This window comes from Geotrypetes seraphini, chromosome 5 (genome assembly GCF_902459505.1).
Source record: "Geotrypetes seraphini chromosome 5, aGeoSer1.1, whole genome shotgun sequence".
NCBI lineage: Eukaryota > Metazoa > Chordata > Amphibia > Gymnophiona > Dermophiidae > Geotrypetes > Geotrypetes seraphini.
The window spans coordinates 223,313,881-223,339,046 of NC_047088.1; the positions used below are offsets into that span (position 1 = coordinate 223,313,881).

The 25,166-nt window shown below is 42.7% G+C and overlaps 1 protein-coding gene across 1 annotated transcript in view; it reads left to right on the plus strand.

The window, feature by feature from the left end:
• MMADHC (metabolism of cobalamin associated D) overlaps nt 1–25,166 on the plus strand; it is an 89,288-nt gene that overhangs the window by 7,151 nt on the left and 56,971 nt on the right. The window lies entirely within an intron of this gene.

Here is a 25,166-nt window from a genome sequence, read left to right on the forward strand (position 1 = left end):
TATTTGCTGTACCTGCTGTCTCTGATTCAGTCACGCATGAGGGAGATAGCTGGCTTTGAGACTAGGGTTTATCAGGCATCCATGCACCCTGATAGAAAATGTTATATAGCTCTCTGGTCTCATTTTCTTGACTGTCCATTGGAGGATGAGGGGAGGAACCCATGTGACCCTTTTGCTGCTGCTACTGCTTGGAGTTTGTGTTGTTTTTTTGTTGTTTTTTTATTGGAGGGGGGGAAGGATGAAGAGCTTGAATGGGACAGGGGACGGGAGGCTTATTTTTTTGGGGGGAGGGTGCTTGGGTGGTATGGCTATGCCCTTGTATGGTGGGGGTTTGGTGGGGGGGCCTAGCATGCTAGTTTGTTTATCTCACACAAAAAACATTGGGGGTAAGGAGAGTACTGTATTCCCTACGGCTATATCTGTATTTTGAGTGTTAATTCCCTGGGATATATGTTGAGCTACACATTACATTACATTACTGACTTCTATTCCGCCTGTACCTTGCAGTTCTAAGCGGATTACATCAAAAGATAACATTTCCAAGAAGAAGTTTACAATTAATGGCGCTGATAACTAATTCAATTTTGAGGTGAGGTTACAAAGTGGAAAAATGAGGGGAGCGTCAGAAGGAGCTGGAAATATACGAGAAGGTTGCAGAGTGGATGCTGGTTACATTGTTGAGTCTTAGGGGGATATTACAGGTAGGGAGAGGGAGAGGGGAGAATAGCATGGGGGAATGGATGGGGGGTTAGGACATCTGGATGAATTTTTTGAATAGTAGGGTTTTGATTTCTTTTTGGAAAGCTTTGAGGTCCGTTGATGCTGTCAGCAGGTTGGTGATGGAGGGGTCCAATTTTGCTGCCTGTTTTGCTAGTAGGTGGTCATACATCTTTTTGCGCTTAGTTCCTTTGAAATGGGGGTAGGAGAATGGGGACTGGGTTCTCCTTTGTCTGGATGAGAGGTTCCTGTTTAGGCAGTTGTTTAAGTGCGTGGGTGCCGTTCCATTTAATGTTTTGAATAATAGGCAGTATAATTTGAATTGAATGCGGGCTTGTATAGGTAGCCAATATGAATCTAGGTAGGCGTTGGTGATGTGATCAAATTTTCCAAGAGAATAGATCAGTCTGAGGGCTGTGTTCTGTATGGTCTGTATGGTAATTGTTTTATTAAGTAGGTGGGGCAAGGTAGGTAGAGGATATTGCAGTAGTCCATTAGACTTAGGACTAGGGATTAGACTATGAGCGCTTATACTGTTGTGATGGATATTATGTACAGTATGTGTTCTCTTTGCCACTATCAATAAAAAGTATTAAAAAAAAGAAGACAAACATAGAGCTCTGCATGTTGCTGACAGCTCTACTGGTCCTGCCCCCTATGATGCAACTTTCTCTTTGGTAGGACTGGCAGAGCTTTCGGTGGCATGCAGAGCTCTTTGGTCTCGTACACAGTTTCTCTTTACTGACAAGCATCAAATTGGAGACAGCAGGTGCAGCAAACAGGCGGAAGGAAGGGGAAGCTCCCAGTTTATTTTTCTGTTTTGGGGCCAGGGGAGGGAAAAATGGACATAAAGAAATGTTGGAGGCAGGAAATGGGAGGATGATGGGCGGAAGAGGCCAAGGGGCAATGATGATAATTGGGGGATGGAAGAGACAGAGGAGCAAAGCTGGATTGGGAGGGGAGGAGGGGGAATAGGCAATGCTGAATGGTGGGGGGAGAGAGGCTAGATGGTAATATGGGGGGAGAGGAGAGATGGTAATATGAGGAGAGAGAAACAGACAGGAGAGATCATAGATGACTGGGAGAGGAGGAGAGAAACAGAGGGGTAATGTTAGATGGAGAGAGAAAGAGGAGATGTATGACAGGTGGAAAGAGAGATTGGTGGCAGAGAGAAGATCTTGGGTGGCTGGGGGAGGGAGATTTAGAGATATGCTACATGGGGAAAGACAGAAGAGCCCTAACAGGCACATGTGATGTGACCCTAAAGATTTAAATTTCTTCTGACACACCCATTCTGAACCTGCATTAACCCTACCCCACTTTAGCAGTCCCAAACATCTGACTAACCTCCTGTTTTTCAACCCCAAGCTATTTTTTGGTTGCCTACAACACCCATAAGAACATAAGAACATAAGCAGTGCCTCTGCCGGGTCAGACCATAGGTCCATCCTGCCCAGCAGTCCGCTCCCGCGGCGGCCCAAACAGGTCACGACCTGTTTAAATCACCAGAAGGGGCCCCCTTGCCACCTTGGTTTCCTATTGAGTCCTATCTTCCCATCTAAGTCCTAACCCTCTGGTCTTGCACATGCACGACCTGGTTGGGTTTCTATTACTTATTTTCTGGTTAGCTTTCTCAGTATCCCACGATCCCTTTATCCCTCAGGAATCCGTCCAGTCTCTGTTTGAATCCTTGTACCGTACTCTGCCTGATCACTTCCTCCGGTAGCGCATTCCAAGTGTCCACGACCCTTTGGGTGAAAAAAAAACTTCCTTGCATTTGTTTTGATCCTATCTCCCTTCAATTTCTCCGAATGCCCCCTCGTACCTGTTGTCCCCTTCAGCCTGAAGAATCTGTCCCTATCCACCCTCTCTATGCCCCTCATGATCTTGAAGGTCTCTATCATATCACCCCTGAGCCTCCTTTTTTCCAGAGAGAAGAGCCCCAGCCTATCCAACCTCTCGGCGTATGGGCAGTGTTCCAGCCCTCTTACCAGTTTCGTTGCTCTCCTTTGGACTCTCTCAAGTACCGCCATGTCCTTCTTGAGGTACGGTGACCAATATTGAACGCAGTATTCCAGATGTGGACGCACCATCACTCGATACAATGGCATGATGACTTCCCGCGTCCTGGTTGTTATGCCCCTCTTTATGATGCCCAGCATCCTGTTGGCTTTTTTCGAGGCTCTTGCGCACTGTGCAGATGGCTTAAGTGATGCATCCACCAGCACACCCAAGTCTCTCTCAAGACTGCTGTCTCCCAACAATGCCCCCCCAATTTGTAATTGAACAACGGGTTCTTTTTCCCTATATGCATGACCTTGCATTTTTCCACGTTAAAGCGCATTTGCCATTTGTTTGCCCAGTCTTCCAGCTTGTCTAGATCCTTTTGCAGGTCCTCACACTCCTCCCTGGAGCTAACTCTGCCGCACAGTTTGGTATCGTCTGCAAATTTTATAACCTCGCACTTTGCCTCCTTTTCCAGGTAATTGATAAATATGTTGAAGAGTAACGGCCCCAGCACCGATCCTTGTGGCACACCGCTCGTGACTCCCCGCCAGTCAGAATATTGTCCCTTTACTCCGACCCTCTGCAGTCTACCCGACAACCAGTGCTCGATCCATCTGTGCACATCCCCTCCCACCCCGTGGTTCCACAGCTTCCTAAGCAGCCTTTCATGTGGCACCTTGTCGAAAGCCTTTTGAAAATCGAGGTAAATGATGTCGATGGGTTCCCCATTGTCCACCCGACTGCTTATTCCCTCAAAGAAGTACAGAAGGTTCGTTAAGCACGACCTTCCCTTACAGAATCCGTGCTGGCTTGTTCTCAGTAGGCCATTTCTCTCGATGTGCTCGCAAATGCCGTCCTTGATCATAGCTTCCACCATCTTCCCTATAATTGAAGTCAGGCTCACCGGCCTGTAGTTCCCGGGGTCACCCCTCGATCCCTTCTTGAAGATAGGTGTGACATTCGCCAATTTCCAGTCCTCTGGTAGCTCTCCAATTTTCAAGGATAGGTTGCAAACATGCTGGATTGTGCCCGCTATTTCTTGTCTTAGTTCCTTCAGAACCCTTGGGTGGATCCCGTCCGGACCCGGTGATTTGCCGCATTTTAACCTGTCTATCTGTTTGAGGACATCCTCCTTACTTACCTCTATGTGCTCCAATTTTTCAGCCTGTTCCCCACTCATGAGCTCCTCTGAGTCCGGTATATTAGATGTGTCTTCTCTCGTGAAGACCGACGAGAAGAACGTGTTCAACTCTCAGCTACCTCTTTATCCTCCTTAATCACTCCCTTCCTATCCCCATCGTCCAATGGCCCCACCTCCTCTCTCGCTGGTCGCTTCCCCTTTACGTAACTGAAGAATGCCTTGAAGTTTTTTGCCTCCCTGGCCAGCCCCTCTTCGTATTTCCCTTTTGCTTTTCTAACCTCTCGGTGGCATTCCTTTTGGCATTTCCTGTGCGCCTGGTGATTTTCCTCCGTTGGGTCCTTTTTCCATCTCCGGAAGGATACTTTTTTGTTATTTATTGCCCTCTTTACTTATGTTGAGATCCAAACCGGGTCCTTTGACCGCTTGTTCTTGCAGCCTTTCCTGAAACTGGGGACGTATATTCTCTGTGCGTCCTGCAGGGTGTCCCTGAATAGGGTCCAGGCGCTTCCTACAGTCTCCATCCTAAAGATGTTTCTGAGCCTCCTCCCCACCATTTCCCTCATAGCAACAGAGTTCCCTTTCCTGAAGTTGAGCGCAGTTGTTGCGGTCCTCCTTACTATGGGTGTCCCCCTTTCTAATGTGAATCTGATCGCATTGTGGTCACTGTTGCCTAGTGGTCCTCCCACTTCTACCCCACTTGCAGGCCCCCCTAATCCGTTCAGGATGAGGTCAAGAGTAGCACTCCCTCGCGTCGGTTCCCTGACCAGTTGCTCCATGAAGCAGTCCCTCACAGCTTCTACAAATCCTGTTTCCCTAGTGCAGTTGGAGTGACCCGTACTCCAGTCTATCCCCGGATAGTTGAAGTCCCCCATCACTGTTACACTTCCAGTCCTGCACTCCTGTCTCAGTTCAGCTTCCAAGTCGTGTCCGACTTCTTCCGGCGTACCAGGTGAGCGATAGTACAGTCCCAGTTTTATGCCTGCACCCTTGTTTCCCGGCAATTTGACCCATAACGATTCCAGCCCCTCTGCCTTCGTTGCCATATCCATCCCGACCGAGTAGATAGAGTCCTTTATATATAGTGCTATGCCTCCCCCCTTCTTGTGGGTCCTGTCCCTCCTGTAGAGCTTGTACCCCGGCAGCGCCACATCCCATTGATTCTCCTCTGTCCACCATGTTTCTGTGGACATAAAGATGCTTCAGCCTCACTACCACATATATATGTATCTTGCCAACCATTTCCTAATACTACTTCCTCCTGGATGTGCTAAACATATAGATAGCATATCTGAGGTCAGATCTAGACAACAACACTATGGAGGACTACCATTAGATTCAGAACAGAAGCAATTATGTCTTGCTGTTTGGGTGTTCACGTCTGCTAGCAAAGATTTATGATGTTCAGATTGCATTTTTAAGACAGACAAGAATTTGGGGAAAACCAACTCAATTAAATAATATTATTGAGATTTGATCATTTTGACTCAAACACTTTCCCCCCAATTCCCAAACTGTGATTGATGTAATTACTAGCTGAAATTGCATAATGATAGACATATACTTGTAACAGGCAATTCTATATAGGATATCAAAGGTTAAGTGCCAACATGCAGTGCACTGTGCCCAAATTCTATAACAGAATCTAACATTTATGAATGCTTACTTATGCCATTTCTATGGTAGGTGGTTACAGAAGAGATGGAACTGACACAGGAAGCACTTACCTTTACTACAAAGAGCCAGGCCTGGATCCCACAGTCTTCTACCACTGTTTATTAGTGCAACCCAGTGGAGGTGCAACATGAGGGAGAGAGCAAAACTGTACTGTAGGTCAAGGGTGAATGGGAGGGGAAAGAACATAAGAATAACCTTACTGAGTCAGACCAATGGCCGCCTAGTATCCTGTTTCTGTAGTGGAAAATCCAGGTCACAAGTATATGGCAGAAGCCCAAATAGTATTGATCAAAAAAGGGGGTATTTAGGATAATTTAGACCATGCTTACTTTGAAAAATTTTTTACACATCAGTGTCCAACTTTCATTTTATGATTTAATATAACACTTCTGCTGATGCACTATTTTTTATCATTCAAATGATACCTCATTTTAACAGCAAACTCACCCCAAAACAACTACAATGGGAGGTTGAAGTATCATAAAAATGCACTGTTCTCAGTAAAGAGACGTCTTATAACATGGATGTTATTTCAAGTCTTCATCCTGAATGCATGTGATGTAATCATTTACTACAAAACCTCCTTCCTAACCATTGACTCAAATTTTATTTTACTTTTATTTAATATGAAAACTAACTAAGGGTTCAATTTTTTTCTTTTGTTTTTAATGATTATATCAAAACCTAAAATCAATTCATCAATACACTTTGAAGAAGAACAGCAACACTTATCTTAGTAGCTTTCCAGTTAGAACCAATGTTGGAGGGCTATGAACTATCCGATGCTCAACTTCCTTTAGAGCGTTTCAACTATCGATCAGCCTTCATAGTAGCATAGTAGCAACATTCCATGTTACTGATCCCAGGGCAATCAGTGGCTTCCCCCATGTTTGTCTCAAGTAAGAACTCTTACTCCCTTGGAGAGAATTTGTGATTTTGGTACAAGGTCATGATTTTCCATTAAGGTTAGCTACGCCGGCTCGCAGAGCCAGTTTTCACGGTTTATCAGGATTACTTGTGACATTCTTAGGAAGATAGTAGATATTACATTACTCTACCAAATAGACTGCTGAGACAGGCCCATTTGGGCCGAAACACGATTGTGCTGAGTCACGATACATCGATAAAAGACAATGGAAGACCAGAGTCTTCCTTCGCTGTTTGTTCTTCACTTTCTTAGGAGTAATAGCCCACTTTTCAGCTGTCACAGATTCTATTGATTGGGCAAACGTCTATAAGTGAGCTAAAAAGTGAGCCCATTTTATTATAAAAATATGCTGTGCAGTGATAAATATTTAAATATGCTTGGGTAATATTTTTCTCAGAAATGTCTGTCACATTTTCATTACAAAAATTTAAAACAGAACACAGTGTAAAACACTGTTCATCTGAAGATCCATTAATGAAAACTTTCATTATCCATTAAAAAAAAGAGTACTAGGATGAAAATCCATTATCAAAAAAGTGTTTTATTTCAAATGATCCATTATGTATTAAGGCTAATCTAAAAACTCCCACCATCCAGAACATCCACTATCTGGAAAAAATTATCCAGAATAGTCATAGTTCCAAACACTCACGGATATTTAGTGCTCTACCATACTGATAAATGTTCCTCTTTCTTTTATCTGTTTATTATAATTTGAAATACAAAGCAAGCAAAAACGCTTGTTTAAGTAAAGCAAAACGAAACAAATTCAAAAAGAAATACAATTCAATTAAGAAACCAATAAATTCTTCTTAGACCCCCAACATATTCTGCAGGGTAGTGGCTCAAAAGATAAAGGGACTTATTTACATAAGCGAGAAAATCAATTTTAACTAATGGCCTTAACGCAGGGGTCTCAAAGTCCCTCCTTGAGGGCCACAATCCAGTTGGGTTTTCAGGATTTCCGCAATGAATATGCATGAGATCTATGTGCATGCACTGCTTTGAATGCATTTTCATTGGGGAAATTCTGAAAACCCGACTGCATTGCGGCCCTCAAGGAGGGACTTTGAGATCCCTGCCTTAACGGGATTAACTCCTCTAATCAATTTATAAACCAATTTTAACCCTTGGTGATCTTCTTTAAGTCCAGAAAAGTCCGTAAATGGTCCAGAACAAAGTGTACTTCAAACCAGCATATTTAATGAGGCATTTACATGGATACGCTAGATAGAAATTAGCTCCCAAATCCTTTGCTTCTTGCCTCATATTGAGAAAAAGTTTCTTCCTTTTCTGGGTTTCTTTGTTGACATCAGGGTAAATCCAAACCCGCTGTCCCATGAAAGGAATCTGTGCATTTCTAAAGTACATTTTCATTACAGCATTTAAATCTTGTTGAAAAACAAACAAGGCAAGCAAGAGTCGCCCTCTCCTCAATCTGTGGCAATAATGATTTCAGGATCTCTGAAATATTGCCTAGATCCATTTGAACCTGATTCTGAGGTTTTTTATTTGTTATAATTGCTTCAAACCCTCTTTTTTTTAAAGGAATAGGAAGGTAATAAATTTTATTTAGCGGAGGAATCATTTCAGGTGTGAAATTTAAATTCTGTGCCAGGTAATTTCCAACTCCAATGCTTTCTGAAAACCATTAAATCGTATTTACAAGACACTACTCAATTTTTAAATAGGCTTAATGAACTAGAATCTGTGATGCCCACAAATTATATACTAGCCACCTTTGATGTGTGTTCGTTATACACAAGCATTCCACAAGAAGAAGCTCTTTCAGTACTTGTAGCTCTATGGAATTCTCAATCAGTCCATGATGACATTCATACTAACTTTTTAAGGGATTTATGTGCAATAGCGTTGAAAAACAACTATTTCATCTTTAATGGCGAGTTTTTTAAACAACTTTCAGGGATAGCGATGGGTGCATCGTTTGCACCCACAATAGCCAATCTTTATATGTCATGGTTGGAAGAATCTTTTATTTACACGTTGCCTGAGTTCCAACATGTTTTTAAATGGTGGCGTTTTATAGATGATATTTTTGTCATCTGGTCGGGCACTTTGCAACAACTTCTAGAATTCAATGAATTAATAAACCAATGCCATCAATCCATTAAATTCACCATGTCACATAGTAAAGAATGCATAAGTTTCTTAGATGTTCTCATCCAGAAGAAAAATGATAATTTTGAGACTTCTATCCATCGTAAAAAAACAGATAGAAACACTTTATTAAAATTTGATAGTATGCACCCTGCTCATCTGAAAACTAGCATCCCTTTTGCTCAATTTCTTAGATATAGACGCATTTGCAACACCAAAGAGAAGTTTATACAAGAAGCAAAAATATTAGAACAAAGATTGCTATCAAGAGATTACCCAGACAACATAGTTAAGAAAGCTAAAAAACGAGCTTTACATAATCCCAGGGAAATACTGTTAGATTATAAGAAACCTCAATTGGAAGAAACAACTATCCCATGTGTAATCAAACAAACTCATATGTCATCGCAAATCATTAAGAGATACAAAAGACACCTTCCTCTCCTCAAAACTCTTCCTTGCTTTGAAAATAAGCGATTTATTTTTTCTCAGTCAAGAAATAAGAATCTGAGCGACCTGCTATGTCATACTGCTAAAGAAATATTCACAGATGATAATTTAAATACCATACTTGGACATAAGCCATGTGGTCATTGCTCAAATTGCAACATAATGGCTGCTATTTCTAATTTTATCAACCCTATTGATGGTAAGAATTATGTTTTACATCACAATTCTTCATGCCAATCCATGAATATTATTTATGCAATTCAATGTCCATGTGACCTGTTATATATAGGTCAAACATCACGTACCTTGACTGTTAGAATAACTGAACATAAAAGTTGTCTCAATACTCATAAATTAACAGCTCCCATAGTTGCTCACTGCATTCGATACGGTCACAGATTTGAAAACTTGAAATGTTGGGTAATTGAAAAATTGCCCCCTACTCAGAGAAGAGGAGACATCAGAAGAGTCTTGTGGCAGAAGGAACAACAGTGGATTAATAGATTACAGACAGTGGAACCATTGGGTCTTAATACAGCTTATGAATGGCAGCCTTTTTTCTGAATTAAAGTATCATTATTTAGTTTTTGGTTGATTGATGTATTTGCCGATGTTTAGCCTATCACGCATCACGCTCTGTGATGACGTCATGACGCCCGGTTCGTTTTTGTTTTTTATTCGAGCCGGGCGCGTCTCACAGTCCCAACTCCATTTTGAGAGGAGCCGGCTTCATTTCCATCGGATTGTAAGAAGCAAGGAGACATTCGAAGATGGCATATATCCCCTGAAGTAGCCTGTTTTGGGCGAAACAGAAAGTCTTTTCTGTCGGGATTAGGAGTTGAAAGCCTCTGTTGAAATTTCATACTTTCAGATGAGTGTACTTTTTCCTTACTTGTGATTTTTGTATTCTGTGCCTCCAAAACGACTTACACAATTGAAACGGAGCTGTAGCCTTCATTACTACTATAGTCAAGCTTGGGGTTCTGGTCACTAATTGTTGACACATATAACACATAGAATTGGGTGTTTACAGCTGTAATTATACAAAAAAAGTTCTTGAAAAAAATGTGACTTGATATGAATGGAAGCCCGATTTATTTCTATGTATGCGGAGTTTTTTATAAACCCGTGATGATGTGTTGAGGGCTGGGTACTTGTGTAGTCCCAACCTCTCACAATTGAGGTTTATTTATCTCCGATTTAATACTTTTATTATTTCACATACAGTTTATGTTATGTCAACTTTTTTTATGTACGTGGCCTGAATGAATCCCTGCTAGTAACTATATTCTACAATACGTATTCAATATATATTTACCAGGTAATTTCTAAACATTTCAACCGAAGACGTATCAACTGATTTTGGAAAATTTAATATTCTTAAATTTAATCTTCTGTTATAATTTTCCAGTTGTTCTATTTTCTTATGGATCACTACTTTATCCTTTATTAAAGTTTCATTAACTGTTTTCAAACCTGTAATATCCTCATTGGTTTTTTGAAACTTCAATTCAGTGTCTTTTTTTATTTCATCTACTGTTTTTATTAGAGAGTCAACTTTGCTTACTTTTCTTCAGTAGATTTTCGAATCGTTCCTTCCATTTTCTGGAGCATTTTCCAAACATCCACAAGGGATAACTCCGAGGGAGTTGTGGTTTTACCCTCAGCTCCTTGGTGTTTTTCCATAGCCCCAGGTACGTTAGATAGATTGTGAGCCCACCGGGACAGATAGGGAAAATGCTTGAGTACCTGATTGTAAAACCGCTTAGATAGGCGGTATATAAAAACCTAATAAACTTGAAACTTCCTTCACCGCAGCTTCATGTTCGGCTCTGCTTCCCTCATGAAGGAACGCTCCTGCAACCTCTTCGGTATCAGGACTTCCTTCAAACATAGACGTCTCCGTCGCAAGACACGGAGGGATAGTAAGGTCAGGAGGCGAGAGAGAGACTGGTGTGCCGTCCAAGTCCCAGGAGGGCAACACCACGGCACCTCACACTCCAGCAGTAAGAGAAGGTCTGGCGGTGAAATCCAGCAACTTCTGGCACATTGGCGTAGATGAATCAGATGGTAAAGGCCCCAATTGGATTGTGCCTTTGCGCTTGGTATGTGGCATTATGCAGGAAAAAAAACGAAGTTCCAACAGCTCGACCTCAGCTCACCTGTCTCACCGCCACCATCTTGGCCACTCCCCCAAATGTTCCTCTTTCTAAGGTTTTAGGATCTATCTTAACTATGAAAATGTACCCCCATTTTGGTTATGAGCATCAGATAGGCTACAAAATGTATTTATTTTAGTAGGACAAACTGAAGGTCAGGGTTGGGACCAGCAAAAACCAGGAGATCAGCTCTCTGTTACAATAAAAGCTGGCTGTTTTGCACATGATCCAAGGGCAGAATCGGCACTTATGCAGTTAAATATCAATATTCAGTACTTACCTGCCTAACTTAAGTGGCTAAATTAAACCCCATAAAACACTATCCTATCTTTGCTGGTGTTGCTTTAACTGCATACGAGATAGCCAGCTGCATAAACCTGGATAAACCTGCCAGCAAGCTTTTTTTCCATTCCTCCTCTTTTCTCCTGGAGACAGCCTTGTTTTTCACAGCACACCATATATTGTCACACAGACATTCATTCAGATATACAGACTTTGTCAACCCACATCTACAAGTATAAATGTCCCAGCTGACACAGCTCCCCTGATATGAAGGGTAGACCTCAAACGGGCTCTCTGTGTGTGGAGAAATCCTTGGATCAGTATTATTCAATTCTAGAAGTGACTGTTTGGCAAAGACTGTATCTGAATTTAAAAAAAAAAGCATGGGACAAGCACATGGGATCTCTTAAAGAGAGGAGGTGACGGTGGAGGGTGTGGAGATTAGATGGGCCATTTGGTCTTTTTGCTGTCATGTTTCTATGCTTAACTCTCATATCACTTTCCTGAACATTGTTTGAGACAGAGGATATGGACTTCCTTATATATGGACCAAATTTTTTTTTCAGTTAAAGAGATCTAACGGGATGCTTTATGATCCGAGAGGCTTTATTATTAATTCACCTTCAACGTTTATTGTATTGCCTATATCAGACCTCAACAAATTTTCATTAAATCTAGGAGTCAGTTCAACATCTTGCTCCATCCCCTTCCAACATTGTCTCCAGTGATCTGGGGGGTGGGGGAAAGGGATGGAATCCCCTCCTATATTAGCAGTAGGTCTTTTATAAATTAACTTATTATGGTTCCCCTCTCTCCCTATTTTTGTGTCTGTGCGCAAAGAAACTACTACTACAGCTATTAATTAGTTCTATAGCACTACCGGACACACGCAGCTCTGTACAGAGTCACAAAGAGTAAGAACTTTAGTAAATCAGTTCCTTGACGTGCCTTTGCTAATTATTGCAGAAATCAATAGTCTTCCTTTCCAAAGGTGCTGTAGGACAGCACCATCTAAATAGGTGAAGCAGAGAGGCATAAGAACATAAGAATTGCCGCTGTTGGGTCAGACCAGTGGTCCATCGTGCCCAGCAGTCCGCTCACGTGGCGGCCCTTGATCAAAGACCAGCGCCCCAACTGAGACTAGCCCTACCTGCGTACGTCCTGACCAGCCTCTCTCATATCAGCTCTCCCAGCAATTTTGCCATTGCTTCTCTCGCCACATTCACCATTCATCTTCTGTCTTCTCTCTTGTGTTCTTATCGACCGTGTCCAGCACCTCACCTGTGTCCGTCCCTACCTCTGTCCTCCCACCATGCTCAGCATCTCAACTATTAGTCCCTGTCTCTATTCTTGCCCTGTCCAGCATTGTCCTTCTGTGTCCCTATTCCCCTCACATCACTGATATTGCTTTTCTGTGTCCCTATGCCCCACCATGTCCAGTATCAATCCTTGGTATCCCCCGTCCCCTGTTTTGGAATGTATATTCCTCATATCCTACAATTCTATGCAGATTACAAATTATTCAGGTGCTCAAGCATTATTCCCTAACTGTCCCGGCGGGCTCCCACTCTACCTAATGTACCTGGGGCAATGGGGATTAAGTGACTTGCCCAGGGTCACACGGAGCAGTGTGGGATTTGAACCCACACCTGCAGGGCGCTGAGGCTGTAGCTCTAACCACTGCAGGAATTGAGCATTGTCCCTCTTTATCCTTATCCCACTTTCCCAGATTCTACATCACTGCCTCACCTTTCCAGGGTTAGCATATATCATTTCCTTCTGTTCCCCTCCCTTCCCTAACTCCCCCCAGGGCCAGCATGTCTCCCTCTCTCCCTCTTTCTGCTCAACCAGCCCCAGCCCCACATAATCTCACTCTCTCTGCTCAGCCAGCCAGAAATCCCTCCTCCAGCCCTGCGTCTCTCACTCTCCCTGATTAAATTCTATTCTGAATCTTTCAAAGCAAGCTTTTTGTCAGACTCTATCCCACAGTACAACTCAAAGATACCTTCAGATGGTTTCTATAGAGATATTCTAGGAAGCCCCACAGCCAGGCCTCGGCTGAATACATTTCTGACCTATATTCTTTTAAGCATTTAAAGCAGTCGTTTCTATAAGCTGAACATTTTCTCTGAGAACCATGTGCTACTGACCTTGTATATAACGTGCACAAACTGATTTTATACCCTTAAAGCAAGGAGCTTTCACTGAAAACAAGCAAGGAACAGCTAAGGCAGATGTTCCTTTATTTAGAGCTAGATGTGCTATAGAGTGCTACCATGTTAGCACACATTAACACTTAATGCACTGGGACCTGTTGTATAATAATGCCCATTAAAGCAGCAGTATACTTTAGGAAATCTAGTCTTTAAGGGGTGGTTATTAAGATTCACTTTGTCTCTAATGCCCTGCCAATTCCACACTTCATTCCTTTCTATCTTTTTACCCTACCTTTTGTACTTTCCCTTTTTTCTTATATAACCCGAAATTGTAACTTTTTAATTTTCCCTTGCCCCTCAAGTACGTTTTAAATGTTTTTAGTTTATGTCACGTAATTAATTATTATGTTAAGTTTCTTATCTCTTTTTATTATTATATGTACATCGCTTAGTAATTGTTATAGGCGATCCATCAAAAGATTGAATAAACTTGAAACTTGAAACTTTCATCTAGCTGCCTCCTATGCCTGGAATAAATTACCCAAATTTGTCCGTCAAGCCCCTTCCCTTGTTTAAAAGCAGACTGAAAATCCACCTTTTTGATATAGCTTTCAGTCCTTAACCCAGCCAGCTGATTAACCGTTCCCCTTAACTGTATCCATGACATCCTGTTTGTCTTTGGGAAGCAAAGCTGAGCTTGTGATGTCATAATGCCTCATTCCACCAATAAGAGCCAACCTCATCAGTGATGTCACAATGCCTTGATTGTCCTGTTCTCCCCTCTGCCCTCCAACCCAGCCAGCTGATTAACCGTTCTCCTTAAATGTATCCATGACATCCTGTTTGTCTGTCTTGCCTGTTTAGATTGTAAGCTCTTTCGAGCAGGGACTGTTTTCTTATTCTTTGTGACTTCGTACAGCGCTGCGCACGTCTGGTAGTGCTATAGAAATAATTAATAGTAGTAGTAGTAATGCATATTCTTTGCCCCTTGATGAGTGTTAAAGGGCAATAATTTGTGTTATATTACTGTATCAAAAATTAATAGGTAAAGGATCGTGATTTTGATATGCTGACTTTCTGTAGTACAAAATAGTTTACATTTATTATATACAGGTACTTTCTCTGTTCCCACTGGGTTCAATCTAAGTTTTTGTACCTGAGAAAGTGGAGGGTTAAGCGACTTGCCCAGAGTCACAAGGAGCTGCAGTGAGACTCAAACCCTGTTCCTCAGGTTCTCAGCGCACTGTTCATCCACTCAAAGATATTACATAGTAATGAAATGCAAAGTATGCAAATGCATGTAAAACAGCTCATTACTATGTATATCAAATAGCATGGCCTGAAGTGAATATCACAAGTTGTGTTCTTCCTGTAGAGATAACAACTGCAAAAGGCAGGTGGTAATTTTTTTGTCCTGGGAGCATTAGGCTGCAAAGCTGCAAACCCATGCTCCAAGAGCCGCTTCTTAAAAGGGGCAATGCAAAATTACTTTCCTCTCTCCCAAAATGTCACCCTGCTCCGTAATCCTTCCTGGCCTCTCAATTCTAAACCCCACAGATGGATCCCCCAATTCGGATCCTCTAAACTGCCTCCTCTTTTTCCACCCCATAGATCCCTCTGGGTCTAAATAGCAAATCTTAGGCGTGTATCAGGGTTGGGCAGGAGTGCTTCACAATTACTCCTGCTCTTTCTGGCACCAGCTTCAAAATGACACAGGTGACACCTAGAGGTAGCACTGCAGCTAGAAATCTATGTGCCATATAAGGACCTTTTGCCGTTATAAGTAAAGTCATTCGCATGCCATGGAAGTGACTAACCAGCAGTATTGACACAGAAACACAGAAACATGATAAGAACATAAGAATAGCCTTACTGGGTCAGACTAATGGTCCATCAAGCCCAGTAGCCTGATCTCACGGTGGCCAATCCAGGTCACCAGAACCTGGCCAAAACCCAAGGAGCAGCAACATTCCATACCACCAATCCAGAGCAAACAGTGGCTTCCCCCCTGTCTTTGTCAATAACAGACTATGGACTTTTCCTCCAGGAACTTGTCCAAACCTTTCTTAAAACCAGCTACGCTATCCGCTCTTACCACAACCTCCGATAACCAATTCCTAATCCACAACTGAACTTTGCCACCTATCCCTTGACTCTTTAATTTTCTCAGAAGCCTCTCCTGAGGAACTTTGTCAAAAGCTTTCTGAAAATTTAGATACACTATGTCAACTGGCTCACCTTTATCCACATATTTATTCACACCTTCACAGAAGTCAAGAAAATAGGTGAGACAAGATCTCCCTAAGCTGAACCCATGCTGACTCTGTCTCATTAAATCATGTTTGTCTACATGTTCCACAATTTTAGTTTTTATAATTGTTTCCACCGCTTGAATTACAATCTGCAATTAAGACCCTCCGCTCTGGTAAGGCCCAGGGACTAGATGGTTTTTCTGGTGAGTTTTATCGACTTCTCTCTCCTCAGCTGTGTGGTCCCTTGGTGGCTTATTACAATACTGCTGTTGATCACGGCTCCTTTCCCCGCTATGCCAATGAGACACTTATCACCTTGTTGCTGAAGCCAGGTAAGGGGGCGGATGATCCGGGTTCCTATCGCCCGATCTCTTTGATTAACATTGATCTTAAGCTTCTTTCCCGTATGTTGGCGAATCACCTAGCTCTTCATCTTCTTACTGTAATTCACGAGGACCAGGTGGGTTTTGTTCGCGGCCGACAGTTGGTTTGCAATGTGAGGAAGGTTCTTTTTGCGTTTGCTCACTGTCAACATCACCGGATCCCTGCATTATTTGTTAGTTTGGATGCCTCTAAGGCCTTTGATAGTGTTCATTGGTCTTTTTTGTTTCGTACTTTTGAGTATGTTGGGTTTGGGGGGGGGGGTTTCTTCATGCGGTGCATTCATTATATTCTAATCCTCGGGCATCCTTGTTGGTTAATGGCACCTGTACGGACTCCTTTTCCATTTTCTGGGGTACTCAGCAGGGATGCCCTCTCTCTCCTCTACTTTTTCTATCCTTGGAGCCCTTGCTTTGCACTTTACATCTTTTTGAGGACATGCAGGGACTCTGTGTAGCGGGAGTCGACTTGAAGACTTTGGCTTTTGCTGATATGTTCTTGATCCTTACTCGCCCAGAGATTTCTTTACCATCTGCACCGGATCTTATCTCCGAGTGTGGTTTTTACTCTGGCTTTCTCTTAATCTAGATAAATCGGTCACCCTTCCCTCTAGTCCTGAGGTTCATACTGCCTGGAGGGGCCCATTTCCCCTGCGCTGAGCAGAGTCTGAGTTGAAGTACTTGGGGGGGTTCTTATTCCACTTGACCTCTCCCGTTTATATTCTTTGAATGTGGAACCGCTGTTTCAGGCTCTTGTCAATCACTTGCAGTTGTGAAGGGGACTTCCGCTATCACTTCTGGGCAGGGTTAGTTTACATAATATGCTTATTGTTCCGTGTTGGTTATATGTTTTTCAAGTCCTCCCTCTTTATTTGACTTGTAAGGATGAAAAAAGACTGGAACATGTGGTTCAGCAGTTTCTTTGGGTGGGTAAGCGTGCTCACCTGCCTTATTGACTGGCGGCCTCTCCTTGGTATAAGGGAGGCTTAGGTCTGTTGAATCTTCATTTCTTGATGGTCAGTTGTGTATGCGTCGCATTAATGATCTTTTTCGGGGTACTGACACTTTTACTAATACCTCCTTGGAACTTTCATGTTTTATCAAGACTTACTTTAGAGCCTATCTTCATTCAGTTCATTCCTCTCAGCCAGTACTCCTTTCCCGTATGATTTTACACTGCCCTTGCGGAAGGTCTAGCAAATGGGTCTGTAAATTTCATTCTGTCAGTCCTACTAATTCCCCCTTTTTGCCTTTACGTTTCAATGGGAACTTTCTTCCTGGGGTGGATGGGGTCAGTTTTGTTAGATGGGAAGCAGAGGGGGATTCACTATCTGTTTCAATTCGTGGAGGACCAGTTGTGTGCGGATTTTGCTCTCCCTCGTACTGATGGATTTGCTTACATGCAACTTCATCACTATATTGCTTCCTTACCTCCTTGCCATTTAATGGCTTGTCAGAAGTTGTTGCCAATGGCATTTACCATTGAATCTCAGCTCCCTGTTCCTCTTAAATTTCATCACAGACATTTCAAGGATGAGTCCTCCCTGCTTGACCACGTCCAATTGCGAGACTCCTGGGCTTGTGATCACTCATAGCCCTACAATCAGCAAGCCTAATTCAAGTTCCCCTGCCCCATTCCTCAACTAACTCTTTCACCCCCCCCCCCCTGCTGCAGACTCTCACACTCCAACCACCCGGTCCTAACCCCGCCATGAATCCATCCTTCTGGCTCCTTCTCCTCCTACTCTGTTCACCCCTCCATACTTACCTCTGTCTGAAACCTCCCTCTCCCAACCTACTCGACCCCTCTAATACCAATAACATCTGCCCTGGACTCAGAATCCCCACACTGCTACGCACCAGAAATCTACCTTTCAAGAAAACCTCCCGAAAAGTCAACCAAGATTCACTTAAGCCCCTGCCCCCTGCCAATCTTCCCTACACTGCCTCGGACTCTCTCACCCCAGTCCCGACACTTTATTGCAATGCCAGATCCGCGCGCAATAAGACCCAAATCTTGAAGGACCTCCTAGACGAGCTTGACCCCGGATTCCTGTGCATCACAGAATCATGGATCGCCAAAGACGACCTATTCACACAAAATGAACTCCTCCCCCACGGTTACCAAGGCCTTTTCTCCCCCAGACCCAATCGAAAAGGAGGTGGTCTGGCACTCCTCTATAAATCTTTCTTTGACGTCCAGCTCCTCGAGACGGGCACTCACGCTTCTCTAGAATATCTGCTGGCCTCAGTCAACGATGAACTCCGCACCCACCCATTGAGCATCCTGTTACTATACCGCCCACCTACCCCTTGGGCCAATTCCTCGAACCTTGTCTTTGAGGCCATAACAAACGCCTTTCTTAAATTTCAACGACTTCTGATCGTTGGTGACATCAACCTCCACCTTGACGACTCCAACAACAAGGACACGACTGAATTCAACAACTTCCTTACTTCACTAGGGTTTCCCTCACCCACCCCGTCTCCAACCCACGAAAAAGGGCACACACTAGATTTCACCACTTTCCTCGATCTTACCGCCTTCAAAACTTCAATCGACGACACTCGCTGGGAACAAGTCCCTTGGTCTGACCACTTCCTAGGGACTACCTGCCTCCCCATTTTCATGTCACATCTTGAATCACCACCCCACACCTCTCATTCCATAATCTACCGCAAAAAAATCTCGAGCAATCTATTCTGGTCCAAATTCCTCAACCAACTCTCCTCCAACCCTAGACCTACAGACTCCGAATCCCATTGGCGCAACTGGACCGCCCTCTCAGAGTCCACCTACCACTCTCTTGCCCCAATATCCACTAAAACCATCTCCTACCCCCGAAAGGCCCCTTGGTACTTACCTCTTCACAGAGATTTGAAACAGAAATGTCGCGCTCTGGAGCGCAAATGGAAAAAATCTAAATCCCCCTCTGATAGACAGACCTGGAGGGACAGTATTAAGCTTTACAATTCAACACTAAAAAAAGCCAGGAAGAACTTCTTCGGAGACAAGATCTTTAAATCCAACAACCAGATCAGTGCACTGTTTAACATCTGGCGCTCCCTAACTACAAAAAAAGACCCACCCTTGCTCCCACCGTCCATATCAGCTGATGCCCTTGCAATCTTCTTTAATGAAAAGGTTACCACCCTAAGACACTCCTTCCCACCCACAGTCTCCTACAACTCCCTGGTCTCTACTGACCCCAACCCTACCTTACCTGTCTCCACCCCCATTCCAGCCGACAGATCCTGGACCATCTTCGAACTCGTTTCCGAATTGCAAGTCTCCAAACTTTGCCTCAAACTAAAAACTTGCAAGTGCACCCTGGACCCTTTCCCCTCCTACCTATTCGAGAACACCTCTACACAGGCTATCGCCTCCCTCACCGAACTTATAAACTCAGCCCTAACATCGGGCCTCTTCTCCTCCGACATGGGACATATTTCATTGGCCCCTCTATTGAAAAAGGCCGACCTTGACCCCTCCATACCATCAAATTACCGCCCAATAGCAAATATCCCCCTCCTAACCAAGTTATTAGAATCCATCATATCCACTCAACTTTCATCCTACCTAGAAAGATTCTCTATCCTCCTACCCCACCAGTTCGGCTTCAGACCCAACTTCAGCACCGAATCCCTTCTGGCCTCACTAATCTCTAAGGTGCAACAACTCCATTCTTGCAACAAATTCGCTGTTCTCCTACAATTTGACCTCTCCGCAGCTTTCGACGTCGTCCATCACGATATCCTTATCTTCCAACTCTCCGAAATAGGCATAAGCTCCATAGTCCTAGATTGGTTCTCGAAATTCCTACGCTTCCGCTCCTACACCGTTAACTTAAACGGTACTTCATCCCTCCCCTGGAAACCAAAATGCGGAGTCCTGCAAGGCTCCCCCCTCTCCCCTATCCTTTTCAACATCTACATGTCCTCTCTGAAACTCCTTCATCTATCCCCCCTGGAAACTCTCTACACCTACGCCAATGACATCCTCATCCTCCTCGAGACCGACTCGAACCTCTCTAACCTCGCTGAGAACATATTCACTTGTATTACGAATCTCCAATCCTGGGCCCAATCTGTCCAAATGAAACTGAACGAGTCCAAAACAAAACTACTTTGGCTCGGCTCAACATTAGATCATTTACCCACCTCCATCCCATTACCTTCTGGACCTGAGTTTTCAAGCAAAGTCCTAGGCATCGTCATAGACTCCTCTCTCTCCTTCAACGATCACCTCAACTCTTTGATAAAAAAATGCTTCTTTTGCCTTCATATGTTGAGGAAGGTGAGATCCTGCTTTCATCATTCTCACTTTACCATCCTCGTTCAATCTACTATCCTCTCTAGACTGGATTACTGCAATTCCATCTATATAAGCCTTACTAAGAAAAACCTCCATAGACTTCAGCTAATTCAGAACGCCGCGGCTAAGCTTATTTTCACAAAAAGCAAATTCGATCATGTCTCCCCACTCTTTTTCAAGCTTCACTGGCTCCCAGTATACTCCAGAGTCCTCTTTAAATGTGCCTGCTTAGCCTTCAAGATCCTACATGGCATCCTACCTCCCGTTATCCCACTCTTTTGGAATTCCTCAAAACCACACTCCACCAGACCCTCCCAAAAACTGAAACTATCATTCCCTTCTATAAAAGGTATATCCCGCGCAGGAAAACTTGGAACATCTCTCCCCTTTAGAACCACAGAACTCTGGAACAACCTCTCATCCCCACTCAGAAACTCAAGCTCCTTCCAATCCTTCCGCAAACACTTGAAAACGTGGCTCTTTGCAAAAATCTAATCACCTCCCATTCTCCAGTATTCTGTCCCTCTCTTTCCTCTTAGTCCCTCTCCATTATCCCTTATTGTAGTTCCTTTCCTCTTAACTCTGTAAACCGTGCCGAGCTCTGCGCTTGCAGAGATGGCGCGGTATACAAACCTAAGGTTTAGTTTAGTTTAGTTTAGTTTAATATAGCATGTGATTCTACATGCTGTAAAAAAATTACTTGTTTTACGTAAATATACTACATTTTGGGAACAACATTATAAATTGGTCCTACGATTGTACATCTCCCCTAAGAGGGCTCACCTTTCTGGATTCTGAGCCTCTGCTACTTGTCTTCAATGTGCCGCCCCTGCAGCTGGTTTGGGACATATGTTTTGGACCTGTCAAAACATTCAGTCCTTTTGGGACGCCATTTTTCTTTTTGTGGAACATATTGGAATGTTACCATACAATGTTCTCCCTTGCTCTTATTTGGTGTCCCTCTCCATTTTTCTCCTAGACAACAAGGGACTGCAGCTTTTCTCCGGTGGACTGTATTGATAGCTCTGAAATGCATTTTGATCAAATAGTTAGAGGTGGATGGTCCTGATTATTCTCTCTGGTGTTGTCACCTGATCACACTCCTGATGTGGGAATGCAGAGATGTGCAGGACTTTTCCTCCTTGCTTGGGCGCACTTTCCAGTGTACTTGGGAGCCTTTTTGGAACACAATGACTCCAGCGGCTCATAGTCACTTGTTGAACTGTTGTCCTTTGCTTCTTGCTGAGTTCATTGACCATATTTTTACTATCTGGTACATTCCCGGGATGGTGGCTTGAAGGAGGACTAAGGGTGGGGGGTGGGGGGATTTGGGGAGGGTTTGACTGGTATTTGTTGCTATAATGAGCTTATACTGCCTGTTCTGCTGTACTTCTTGTTCCTTGTTCTTGTTGAGCTCAATAAAATATATTTGACAATAATTGTTTCCACCATTATGCCCAGCACTGAAGTCAGATTTACTGGTCTCTAATTTCCTGGATCTCCCCCGGAACCCTTTTAAAAAATTGGCGTAACATTGGCTACCCTCCAATCTTCAGGTACTATACACAATTTTTGCGACAGGTCATTAACAACAGGTCTGTTTGAGTTTAGTACCCTGGAATGTATACCATCCGGTCCAGGTGATTTATCACTTTTTAACTTGTTGATTTGTCTTAGTACATCTTCCAGATTCAGAGAGATTTCTTTCAGTTCCTCCACATCATCACCCTTGAAAACCATTTCCGGGAGGAGAGCGATCCAAGATGGCCGCGATTGAATGACTGTGGGTGAGACGCTTTCGGAATAGCTTCTTACTTTACCTTCGCAAAATGCCGAAGAGAAGGGGTAGAAGCGCAGTCGGAGCCTCGCGGCGTGCAGATACCCCTCCTACGGTGGCTATAGATGAGTTTCTGAGGCGCCTACAACGGGATCCAATTTTGTCGGGGATTCGCCCGCTGGAAGTTCCGGCAACGAGTGAGGCGGCAGTGAACTTCCCTGGGCTCGAGTCGACGCTGAGCCCCGACGTAAGATCCCCGCCTCCACAGCCCCAGAGAGCCAGCTCACCGAGGGACGACAGTCTAACCGAAGTGGTGGACTCTCTACCCCGGGAGGCTAATTTGAGCTTGGCCCCGGAAGTTCTCAATCTTGAGGCAGAAACAGCGGTGGAGCAGTTAGAAGAACAAGGCAAAGGAGAGATAAGCCCTGAGACTGGAGGAATTCAATCAATACAACCAGGTACATTTGCTTCAATAAGACCTACTAATATCACCCTGGATTCAATTTGGGACCTAGTTGCAAGCTTGGGACAGACTTTATCTCCACAAATATTGGATTTGGAAAAGAAAGTTTTGGAACAAAAGGAAGAATTTAAAGTTGTGAAAGAAGATACTTCTCTACTGAAAACTAAAGTAGACACAATTGAGAAGGAACTATTAGAAGTAAAACAGGTACAGGGTACTTTAATCAGAGATAATACCAATTTAAGAAGGAAAGTTGAAAGTTTAGAAAATACTTCGCGTTTAAATAATCTTAGAATTTTGAATTTTCCTAAAACTTCAACGATATCCGCAAAAGAAATGTTGAAAAAATATTTGATTGAAATATTAAATATTCCTGAAGATATGCTTCCTCCTTTCCTACAAGTGTTTTACTTGCCAACAAAAATAAAAGAAGAATCTTCTCAGTTGGAACAAAATCAGAATTCTCCAATGGATGTAACAACAATTTTGGAAACTTCTCTTAAAGAAATAGTAAAACCTGCTACTCTTTTACTTACGGTGGTATTAACACCTGATAAAAATTGGTTACTGAAATTGTTTTTCAAAAATAGAGACAAAGAATTTCTTGGACATAAGATACAGATGTTCCCGGATGTGACAAAGGAAACCCAAAAACGTAGACGACAGTTTTTGCTTCTTAAACCAGGGGTGGCAGCAGTGGGGGGAGTTTTCTTTTTACGATATCCATGTAAATGTATTGTAAAATATAGATCCAATACATATATATTCTTTGAACCATCTCAGTTAACAGGTTTTCTCACCATGAAACGCCTTGAAGGGGGTCCAATAACATCAAGTTAATTTAGTAGTTAATCCTGTAACCACAGTCAGGAAATCACTATCTTATTGTTTAATTGGATGATTCCATTTCCTCTTTTTTTTTCACTCATTAACATTCTTGGATCTATAAATAATGGACTAAAGATTGATTAAGAAAACTATTTTCTTTATATTTTATATTCATTTATTATATATTGTAATGTCTTTCTCAATAATCTGAACAAGAAAGTTATTTTTTCTTGATGGTTTTCATGTTAAAAATAAATAAAGAATTAAGATATAAAAAAAAAAGAAAACCATTTCCGGTTCAGGTAGATCTCTTACATCTTCTTCCATAAAGACTTAAGCAAAGAATTAATTTAGTCTGTCCGCTATGGCCATATCCTCCCTCAGCGCACATTTTGCTTCTTGATCCAATTCAAATTCTACTGCCTGATATTCAAAGCATTACACGGCTCTTCCCCCTCCTATCTAAACAACCGCTTAAACCAAATCTCCACCTCAAGACACAGAAGAACCTCGAACCCTTTCGCCTTCCCTCCACTCAAAGGCACACATCGCAAGAAAATGTTTGACAACCTTCTGGCAACACAAGCAGCAAAAATCAACCATTCCATCTCCAATCTTATGACAATATCAGACAACCTCAAAACATTCAGAAAAGAAATCAAAACCCTGCTTTTCAAAAAATTCATCCAAATATCTTAACCCCTCCTCTTTTACCTCCAGAAGATTCACCTACCTTCAGATAACCTTCCCCCAAATTACCCACCTTAACACCTTCCAATTAAACAAATACCATCAATAGATTGTAACCTACCCTCTCTAACTGCATTCCATATGTATTTTTCATACAGTTCTTCACTGTCAGTTTAATTTCCATCCTATAAGTTCACATAGAATTTTTCTTTTTTCAACCATCTTTATTTTCTCTTCTTTATTAATTTCCAGGTACTTTAGTTAGATTGTGAGCCTTCGGGACAGTAAGGGAATTTTTAAGTACCTTCTTACTTCTCATTTATAATCTTAATGTATATTTTCTTCAAACCGCTTAGAACCTAACGGATGTAGCGGTATATAAGAAATAAATTACATTACATTACATTACATTGATCATCCAACAGTCCCATGGATTCTGTCACAGGTTTTCTGCTTCTGATGTACCTAAAAAAATTGTTATGAGTTTTTACCTCTTTTGCAAGTTTCTCTTTATATTCTTTCTTAGTTTTCTTTATCAATGCTTTGCATCTAACTTGCCTGTGCTTGTGTCTCTTCTTATTTTCTTCATTTGGATCTTTTTCAATTATTTAAAGGATGTTTTTTTGGCTCTATTAGCCTCTTTCACTTCACCTTTTAACCATGCTGGCTCTCGTTGCCTCTTCTTTCCACCTTTGCAAATACGGGGCTTCCACGATGGTATTTTTAAATAACACCCACACCTGGTTTACAGTCCTTACCTTTGCAATTGATCCTTTTAGCTTCTTTTTAACCATTTTCCTCATTTTGTCATAGTCGCCCTTTCAAAAAT